The 10166-nt window shown below is 35.7% G+C and overlaps 1 pseudogene; it reads right to left on the bottom strand.

Moving 5' to 3' along the window:
- Window positions 1-10166, bottom strand: part of LOC107656459 (cleavage and polyadenylation specificity factor subunit 6-like) — a 19667-nt pseudogene that overhangs the window by 3697 nt on the left and 5804 nt on the right.

Below are 10166 nucleotides of genomic sequence, written 5' to 3'. Positions count from 1 at the left end.
ACACACACACACACACACACACACACACACACACACACACACACACACACACAGTGGTTTTCAGCAAGGTCACACTGTAAATCTGTTATTCAAAGTCTAATTTAAACTTTAAAATACACTGTTTGGGTTTTGAAAAGTTTAAAAACAGCGATAAAATATATATCTTATCGATATTCACCTTTAAAAAAAAATGTTTTTTTCCTCCACCACGCCTCGCCCCCGCCAAAACAACATTGCCGACATGCACCATAAACATACACCATGTTCAGTCTGGTCTTAATTATTGCCGCAAAGTTTGGTTTTAGTGTGATTGTAAATGATAAATGCATGTTGATGTCATATAATAATGTCTTGAATAAAATATGCCCATTTTCAGATGTTTCTCTTTCTTTTTGGCATTATCGCCTGTGTAGAGTTTACGGTAAGTTTAATTTTCTAAATTATAACAATTGCTGCGTTGTTTTTAAACTTGTAGTCAAGCTATAACGTATTTGATATTTATCATGTATTACTAAAATCACGCAGGGATTAAAAATGAATTCTGAGCAAAAACATTAAGTTTTTTCTTTCCTTTCTGGTAGCCTACTAGTTCGGAGGTCTCTTTTGGCCCATTTTTAACTAAATAAAAATAACTGCTTTATTTATTTAGAAGCAGGGTAATTTAAATGTTATTTTTGTATTGTAATTTTTATAATTTTTATTTTATTAATCAAAAATACAACACCCACAATATAATATTCAGTGTTGGGCTGCCGAAACGCCGAACGCATGCATGTTGAGGGGCGAGCTTAGAAGCCTACTAATGTCTTCATCCGTTTGCAACAAAACTATAACGTGAATATGAATTAAGAATTTATAGTGCTATATCTCAGCTTAATTAATCATAATTATATTGTATTCACGGTTTAAAAAAATCTGTAAAAATTACACGGAAATGTGCACTGAAAGAATTTGCGTATTTTAATTATACCCGTCATGTTTGTGGTTTTTCATCGAACAGGGTGCGCAGAGGTATGCTAATACATACGTTGACAGGCAGGTAGGAAAGCCAATTAAAACGCTTGGACCGAGCATTTTGATTGGACAAACATTTCTTGATCCTACGCCTTCCACAGAATATATAAATACAGACAAATACATTTAGACCACTTAACTTAATGATTGCTATCGGGATGTGCAGAGACTTTCAACCAGCATAACAAAAAATGTTTCTGAAGACAATCACCTATTGCACCTTTAACATTAATGACTGGTGGCAGCGGCTGCTGTCAGTTCACGGATCCAATACATCCTCGTTTTCTTTCTCAACTCTTTTCGTTCACTTAAGACATAACCGATTGTATTTATGGGATATTTTGATATAATTCTATTTGTATGTCCATTCGAATGTGTAAATGCGAGAAAGAGAGCTCAGTCCAGTGTATTATAATAAAATAACTTAAAACAACTAGCCTATAGGGTCCTAGAAATGCGGTCCTGAATAAAACAGGATATTTTGTAAATATTTTTTTCCCTGAACTTTTAAAAATGATTATGTACTGTATAAAGCATGTATTTACAAAACTAAAAAATAAAGGGCGGGGGGGTCTTATTGGCACAGTGGTTACCCAGAAAAAGGAAAAAAAAAAAGAAAAAAAAAAAAAGGCACTTCATGCCCAAAAGGTTGCAGACCTCCGCTGAAACAAAAATAGTGTAGATCCACAAGATCTTTACCTTGATGCAGAGCCATAGGATTTGGACTCGATTCCATGCAAGCAGTCCTGCAGTGAGCTGATGAGAACTTTACAGCGGTCATCAGCAGAAACCTTCGACTGCTTGATCAGAGAGATGGCCGTCACCAGAGTCTCTATAGCACTGCCGTAATCAGCTGCAAAAACAGAGCATTTCATTACCACCTGACAAACCAAACTAAACATTCATGCTGCGTGTGTATAAGTGTTTTCACACCTGCACTTGCATCTGACACGGCCCTCGAGATAGCACTGCTGGAGATCGCTCTGTTACGATTCATGATCTCCTCAAACTCAGCTTCGCTCAGAGGAGTGCGAGACGAATCCATGTCCCTACAAGAGGAAAAGCAGATGCACTGAAAAAGCATAAATCAGAATAAAACACTAACACATCAGGGTCCAATTTCACACAGAGAGCAGCAGTGCCGTTAGTGCTGAATCACAAAGCATGTTAAAACTAGTGATACACTGAAATTTTGGTAACCGAACACATTTGTATGAAACCACGGTTATTATAGTTAACTAAGATTGAACCGAAAACCTTTAAAAACATTGTTTCTTTAAATAAAATAAACGTTAACTGAAAAAAAAAATCCTTTATTTCATCTAGTTGCCAAAGCACCATTTCTCATTTTAGCTTAGTTTACCTTGAAGTACTAAACCTAAAAATAAACTATAGACAACTATAGAAAAAAAAAAAATTACAAAAAATTAAACCGAAAAATATAAAAGTTTCTCTTTATAAAAAATAGACATGAAAAAACTACAACTAGATTACAAAAAATTAAAATGAACAGAAAATAAAAATATTTAAAATTATAATAGTATATCCTATATAAAATTATAAAAAAAACTACTTGTTAATAGCAATTTGCTGTGGAATATGTGCCGATCGGGTCCAGTCGGGTCTGTGTCTTCCCGGCCGGGTTCGGGTCCATCTTTCAAATAATTGACGGATTGAAGATAATTGAAGATTTATATACGAGGCAGTATTGTTTAGAGGCAGAATTTATACGGATTGCAAACAGATTTATTTGCAATTAATCTCAAGCCTGTTTGCCATAAACACAATATTGAATTTGCTGTGATATGAATTATATTAAAGTAACTATATTTTTTATTTAATATATCCCCATCATGCATGAGTATATATATATATTTAATTTTCTTTAAATATAAAGATGTATATATATATATATATATATATATATATATATATATATATATAAAAATTATATAAAAACTGAAACTAAAACTACAGTATCTCTACTGAAGAACTTTACAAGAAACCCTGAATAGCAAAAATAACTAAATTACACACATTTTTGGTTTAATTTTTTGGCTAAATGAAAACCTCAATTTCTGTTTCAATAAATTCATTTTGGAGCATCACTAGTAAAAAAAATTTAAATAAAAAATCAAATCACTGCAGAAACGGCACACACTCGATGCATTCAGAACACACTCAAGCCTGAACGAAGGTCCTGTTTCAGGATCCTGGTCTCAGCGGACGGTTACTTCACTAACCCTTGATCACTTGTACTGTGCAAGTGCTGGCCAAAGTTTTTCACATCAACCAACCCCTCGTTTATCCAGGGCTCAAAGCCACATACTACAGGGGGTCTGAAGTTACTGAAGAAAGGCCAGAGAGGAGATTCAGGGTCAGTTTGAGGCCACACGCATCACCAATAACCTCCACTCCTGGAGTTAATAGTAAATACCAAATCGCAAAGGCTAAGATTTAATTAAATATGTGCTGCATGTTTCACAGCAAAAAAAGATTTTTTTTTAAATATGATTTTATGATAAAATTACAATAGTTACTTTTTGTAATAATCAAATAATACAGTATTGTTATAGTTAATATGTGCAACAAAAAAAATAAATACCATTTGAAACGACAATAGTTATTAATATTTGTCAATCACAATAATAATTCTCATCATTAGTCCATTAATGTGCTGCATGTTTCCAAAAACAATAAATCTCAATAGAAAAATGTATTTATTAGTTTCTGCATGTTCTAATGAGTGATATTGTTTCAAATCATGAAACAGGTTTGTGTTGCCTGACTTTGATGACCCGTATCTTCAGCACAGTTTGCAGTGAAGGCTGCAGTATTAATATTATTATATTTTTTTGTCTGGCAGTGTTGCATTTAACCCTCCACCATTGCTGTCTCTCATCGTATCACTGATTGGCCTCTGCTCTGCCTGTGCGTGTTCATGTGTTTTGGAGGCCCCGTGGCTTTTTGCAGAGTGATTATGCAGGGAAGGTGGGATCTTGCTTTCAAAGCTAGCTTGCTATTGCTAGCCTTTCCAAAATCACCTACCCAACCTTCAAGTGCAGGAAGGGAAAGAACCTCCAGTTTTGTGCCGCGCACACATCTAAAGAGTGAGCACAGAGAAACACAGTTTCAGTGCACTTCCCGGCTGTTCTCGAACCGTTCCGTGCATTTCTGCAGCGGATAAGCTATTTCCAGGCTTTCACATCTTGCGACCAATATGCACAAAATTACATAATTATATCCCTGTACACAGCCACAGCCGTTTTTTGTCTCAAGCGAACATAAACAGATGAGAAAGAAAGCGCCTGTGTAACAGTATTTTTAGATCCGCATGTGTTCAGTGATAAAGACACAGCAGCCTAATACACGTCTGCGGATTTTCATTAATGTTAATCAAAGAACAAAATAAAATCATTCACTGATCTTGATTGAATATCTTTTGCAACTTTAATGAGGATTAATCTAAAGTTTATTTATGAAAAGAAAACTATGCAGTTTTTAAACTTTTGATTTCAATTTCTGTACCTGAATTTTGTTCAGTTGTATTTTTTATGCTATTGCTAATTGATTTGTTTTTATTTTATTACTGACTTTTTTATATTGTCTTTAACAATTTAATGTTTGAAATTTATATTAGTCTATTTGTTTTCACTGTGGTATTTTTGTTAAAACCATAGGCAAAAGTTCCTCTTGTAGGCCAAAGTGTGCTGTAGGCTGATGATTTTTGCTCATGTTATTCAGCTGCAACAGAACGCTTTGTAAAAGGACAATCTAAATGTTTGACTTATTTTTTTTTTTTTATTGGATCTTTTTATCTTATTGGAATCGATAAGAATCGGAATCGATAAAATTCAAACGATACCCAACCCTAGTTATAAGTAATTTACTTAAAATTAAAATATATATATTTTTTAAATAATTTTATTTAGTAATAATTACTACAATAGTATTATTTTTACAGTTATACTGAAACCTGAAGCTTGTACTTGACAAAACATTTTTAATAAAACATTTAATTTTAAATGCGCTACTGCAATTTTTATTAGGAAAAGAAGAAGGAAAAAAAAAAAAAAAAAATTTTTAATAAAACATTTAATTTTAAATGCGCTACTGCAATTTTTATTAGGAAAAGAAGAAGAAAAAAAAAAAAAAAACCCGCAATTAGTTTTGAAATCGTGCATCCGTATATATTCCAAGCATTTAGTTTTCACTGGTGTGGCCTGAGAACTCGTTACGGGTGAGATTTACTGTACAGTGAAGGTGAGGTGTTTCTTACCTGCCGCCAGGGCCATATTCTCTGTCATATGGAGGTGGGCGGCCGTACATGTCACCCGGGGGTGGACCCCTGCTGTGGAGGGGGGCCTGGGGGAGGCCCGAATCCAGGTGGGGGCGGGCCAGGAGGCATCGGACCCATAGGAGGCTGACCAAACTGACCAGGAAACATGACGGGTGGAGGAGGACGGTCTCCTCTGTTAGGAGGACCTCCGAGGGGCGGCAGCAGACCTTGTCCAGGTGGAGGGGGGCCAGGGGGTCCTGGAGGCCCAGGTGGGCCTGTGGGAGGACGCAGGGGGCCTTGCATACCTGCAAAGGGAGGGTTTGAAAAATTAACTATTTACTTTGATCAAAGACAGCAGTAGGAAAGTAGTGCGAGTATTCCAAAATTGTCAGACAAACCCCTTTGACCTAAAATAATTAGAAGTCCCCATGAGATTTTAAGTTAATATTTCAATGATTTAAAAACAATCATTTGCATGCTCAGTTATCTGTTATTGAATGTTTACATGACATAGTAACATAGCCAAAACCACCGCATATAGCCGCTCTTTAGTGTAGATGTTGATTTTATCAGACAATAGGCGTGTTTCCATTTTTTCGCATTTACAGGTCACATGGCGTATGTGGTTTTCCCTACCATTAATGCTTAGACAATTTACACTGCACACGTCTGCGGTGCAGTGTGTCTCTGATACGGTCACTGAAGCTGATTGTGGCCACTCAATGCTTGTTTATGTTTTTATACAGTCTATGGTTTATTCCAGCCGCGCCACGCACGTTTCTGAAGCGGCTCTCTTTGCTGCTTCTGTAAAGATACACGCATAAGCCTCCTTTGAATAAATATAGCCAAAATCCGTTGCCATGACTTATCACGAGAGGCAAAAGGTTACGTTTTAGTCGCATAACATTGGTTAATAGAAACGCCGTCATTTCGCAATACTTTTTTATCGACATTTAGAAAATATCGCCAAAGTTTTGCACAAATCTGTAATGGAAACGCACCTAATGTTGCAATTATAAATCAGGACTTAAGGAGTATAGTAAAAGTGACTCCTGGTTAACATGTAGTTTTAAAGGGTCATGTTTAGTCACTATTTATACTTGTTTTATGTATGACAACAGAAACAGAAAATATGTAAAGGGGAACAGCTTTATTGGGCATTCAGTTGTATTACAGTATGTGACAGTTCAGAGAGTAGAACAGATCTGAAGTGCCAAAACATGTCTGAACGTAAACACGACGCAATAACATCATAAATATGATGAATTATTACGTGACGTTACCTGCTGCCACAAGTCTTACAAGATCCTGTGGGAAACACTGCTTAAATTAAAAATAATAAATATTAACATTTAGTATGTGCTTTATTTTAATTAATTTATTATTTTATCATTTATAATTTTAGTAAGTGCTTTATTTTGATTGTTTTTATTTAAATTTACTGTATTTTTACTGTATTTACTAAATCTCAGTTTAGGGCCTCAGAAAATGGGGCAAAATGCCACCAGCTGTTGTGTAAATCAAGGTTATTATAGTTTTGAATTTTTAAATTCGTTTTATTTTAATATCGTTTTCAAATTTGCTATAAAATTCAGTTTAGTTTTGATTAGTTTCATTAATATTTTTGTTAGTTTTAGTTTAGTTTTTATATAGTTTAGTTTGAGTTTTAAAGTTTAGCAGAATTAACAGATCACTTCCAGAGCGCAGGCCAAAGAAAGACGTAGGCATAATTTAACCTTAGAGGCAAACATATAGTGACACAAAATTAACGCATGCTGAGATTGATTAGATAGTAAAAGTATACAAATATATGCCAAAGAAAGCAGTCAAGCCTTTTTTACTAAATTAATCTACACAAGTCGCGGCGCGTTCTCATCTTTTTTTCTGTTAATTATCATGTTGCGCTGCATGTCTGTTTTTCTTCAAAGCACCGACTTAGAATGCCTAATGTTGGTTTGATTGCTTGTGTTACATGATAAAATAAATAATCTTGCTTACCTGATGTAATAGATTTAATGCGAGTGCGGCTCGGGTCGCGACTCGCGGTCTTTATGTCAAATGGTTCTGGTCTCGTACAGAATTAAACTAGTGCTGCTGTCAGATAATGGGTCGGGTGTTCTGTTAAGTACTGCTGGCGAACGTTTACCAAACAAACAGTAAAGGCTTATATTTGAATGTTCTTTTCATTTATGAAGAGTTATAAGCATGTGTATGATGTGATTTAGCCAATGCACATTTGTTCAAAAGCCTGGCAGAGTGATCAGAAGATGCTAGGCAAAAGTTGTGTGTTGTTTACAGAAAGGACACGCGGCTTCAGTTTACGAAATTGTTTTTTCATCAATTGTTTTAGTCTTAGTTTGAGTTTTCGTTTACGAAAATAACCTTGGTGTAAATGTGCCACCTTGGCCAAGCTTTTGTGGATTTTGATCAATTTCTTATTGGTATCAGTCTATAGTATTCTTAAATAATCTTGGATTGATTGAAATTAAATTTAAATATGAATTATATAAACCGAACAAACAACAGACACATTTAATAAGGTAGCTATAAAAATTGACCATACAAAAGGTAAAACATTACCCCTGGTAAATCACTTTCAGGGGGCAAATATTGCCCCTTTACGGAAAAGTTAATTTCTGCCCTTGCTGTGATATAAAGACTCGTACCTGAGAAGTGTGGTGGAGGTCCACCAGGTCCACCAGGTCCAGGAAAGCGGTCTCCTCCCGGGCCAGGTGGGGTGGGAAAGCGCCCTCGATTCTTGCCAAGAGGGAAGCCACTGCGAGATCCTAAGCCTGGAGGCCCGGCCTTCCCCTCTCCCGACATCTGCCCGGACTGTGTGCCTGGGTGGACAAAAACTGACCGTAAAAAAAAAACAAAGTTCACTAAACTGTTCAGTCAATAGATTTGCTTTCTGTGAATTGCGGTCTCACTTTTTCGCGACTGCATCTCAAACTGGCTGAGCGACTGTTTGTTGCAAGGGGTGACAATCGGGTTTTGTCCGTGCAGCTCCCGTTTGGACAGCAGATCCATCAGCTTCCTGGATGAGGAGTCTGAACCCACGCAGACCAGAGCAAACCTGTTGAGCAAAGAGAGCATGAGAAGTCATGTTTGATGCCGATCTCTATAAAACCATGTAGCTGAGGGCCAAAGAAGAGCTGGTCTGTATATTAACAAAGACCTAGGAAACGGATTTCAGTTTTCACTTACCCTTTTGACTGGCCATTTGCTCGATTCTCAAAAAACTTGATCTCCAGCACATCATTGATGCCTATTGAGCGAATAGCATCCGTCAAATCTTCATCAGTGGTCCACTGTAAAGAGGAAATCCCAACATCAACAATATGAACACTGAACTGCTTTTCATTTACATTGTTTGAAACCAAGTAGGCAGGGCTCAATGCTAAAAGTTTTTCTACAGCCCAGTGGTTCAAATTTTTACTTGCCTTGCCACAAAAATTAAAATAGTTGCTGTTATCATTGTTATCAAAATCTTAAGATACCAATTAAATTTTCCAATTCTTGATACCACAGCAGAAACAACTAGCCTACCAAATATAAAGTTCAAACATTATTAAAAACAAGTGAACAGTCAGTAAATAAGAACAAATGAACAAATTTCAAACAATAGCACAATTGAATACAGTGTTTACCACAGGCACTTCCCCCGGGGTAAGTAAAGAAATAAATAAATAAATATATATATACTTATATATATATATATATATATATATATATATATATATATATATATATATATATATATATATATATATATATATATATATATATATATATATATATATATATATATAGGTTCACAATTAAAACTGCGTAAAAGCATCAGTCGATTTTCGCATTGGTCTGACTGAAAACAGCAGACGGGCTGATGCACATTCATTCTCTGCCAGCAGGAGGTGCTTTCAGAACAGCAGAAATACAGCGGTTTCCCCGGTAATGGCTGTAATCAAAACAGTGTTGCGCTCACAAATGCTACTTTATCAGGCATTATAGTAAAGATGACATTGAAGTTTTTCTGAAGACAGTCCGTTCTCTTCAAAGACACATTTTTTTGATTTTGAAACATGCAGTGCTCATGTATATTTAACAAAGTCAAAGTCTTTTGAAAAATGTATTTGTGGTAGTCAGTTTTGATATTGTGGCGGGCCACCACAAATAAATCAATCTATGGGAAACACTGGAACATACAAAACAGAGATACTTGAAATGCAGGGCTCGACAATAAGGACTGCCCGATGGCACGGGGCCAGTGTGAGAGACGCTCAAGGACAGTTGATGACTGTTGGCCACTGCTGCATCATCACGAACGTTTATCATTTGCATGTGTTTTTAAGACTTGCTAATTTAAAAATTCAAGCGATTTTAAAGTATTCAAGCAAGACGTGAAAGACAACTGCATTCAGTACTCGTGCGCTGTGTTCTGTGTGTACAGCATGCACACAGACAAATACATACAAAAGTATATCAAAACACCCATCTTGGCGAGTAACTTTGTAGCTTTAACAAAGATTCATTGATATTTAATTTATACAGTGGGGTAGTGTTGTCACGGTACCAACATTTCAGTATTCGTTACCAATACCAGTGAAAATCCACGGTTCTCGGTACCAATTTCGGTACCAAAGCAAAACACAAAAACATGCTAATTGAACAACATTTTTATTAATAACGTTAAACAAAAATTAAATGTACAAAACCAATGCCATTCTTTATACTTATTTAAAATTGTTTCAGGTTTTTCCACAAGTAATAAAAGTATGAAAAAAGTAAACAAGTTTCACCCAAAAGTTTAGTCATAGTTCTGCTGCCACTGAAAAACATCTGTAAACTGTTGTCTGTTTTAGGGTTTGCTGGT

This window comes from Sinocyclocheilus anshuiensis, unplaced genomic scaffold, assembly GCF_001515605.1.
Source record: "Sinocyclocheilus anshuiensis isolate Anshui unplaced genomic scaffold, SAMN03320099.WGS_v1.1 scaffold183, whole genome shotgun sequence".
Taxonomy (NCBI): Eukaryota; Metazoa; Chordata; class Actinopteri; order Cypriniformes; family Cyprinidae; genus Sinocyclocheilus; species Sinocyclocheilus anshuiensis.
This window is presented reverse-complemented; position numbering and strand designations above follow the sequence as displayed.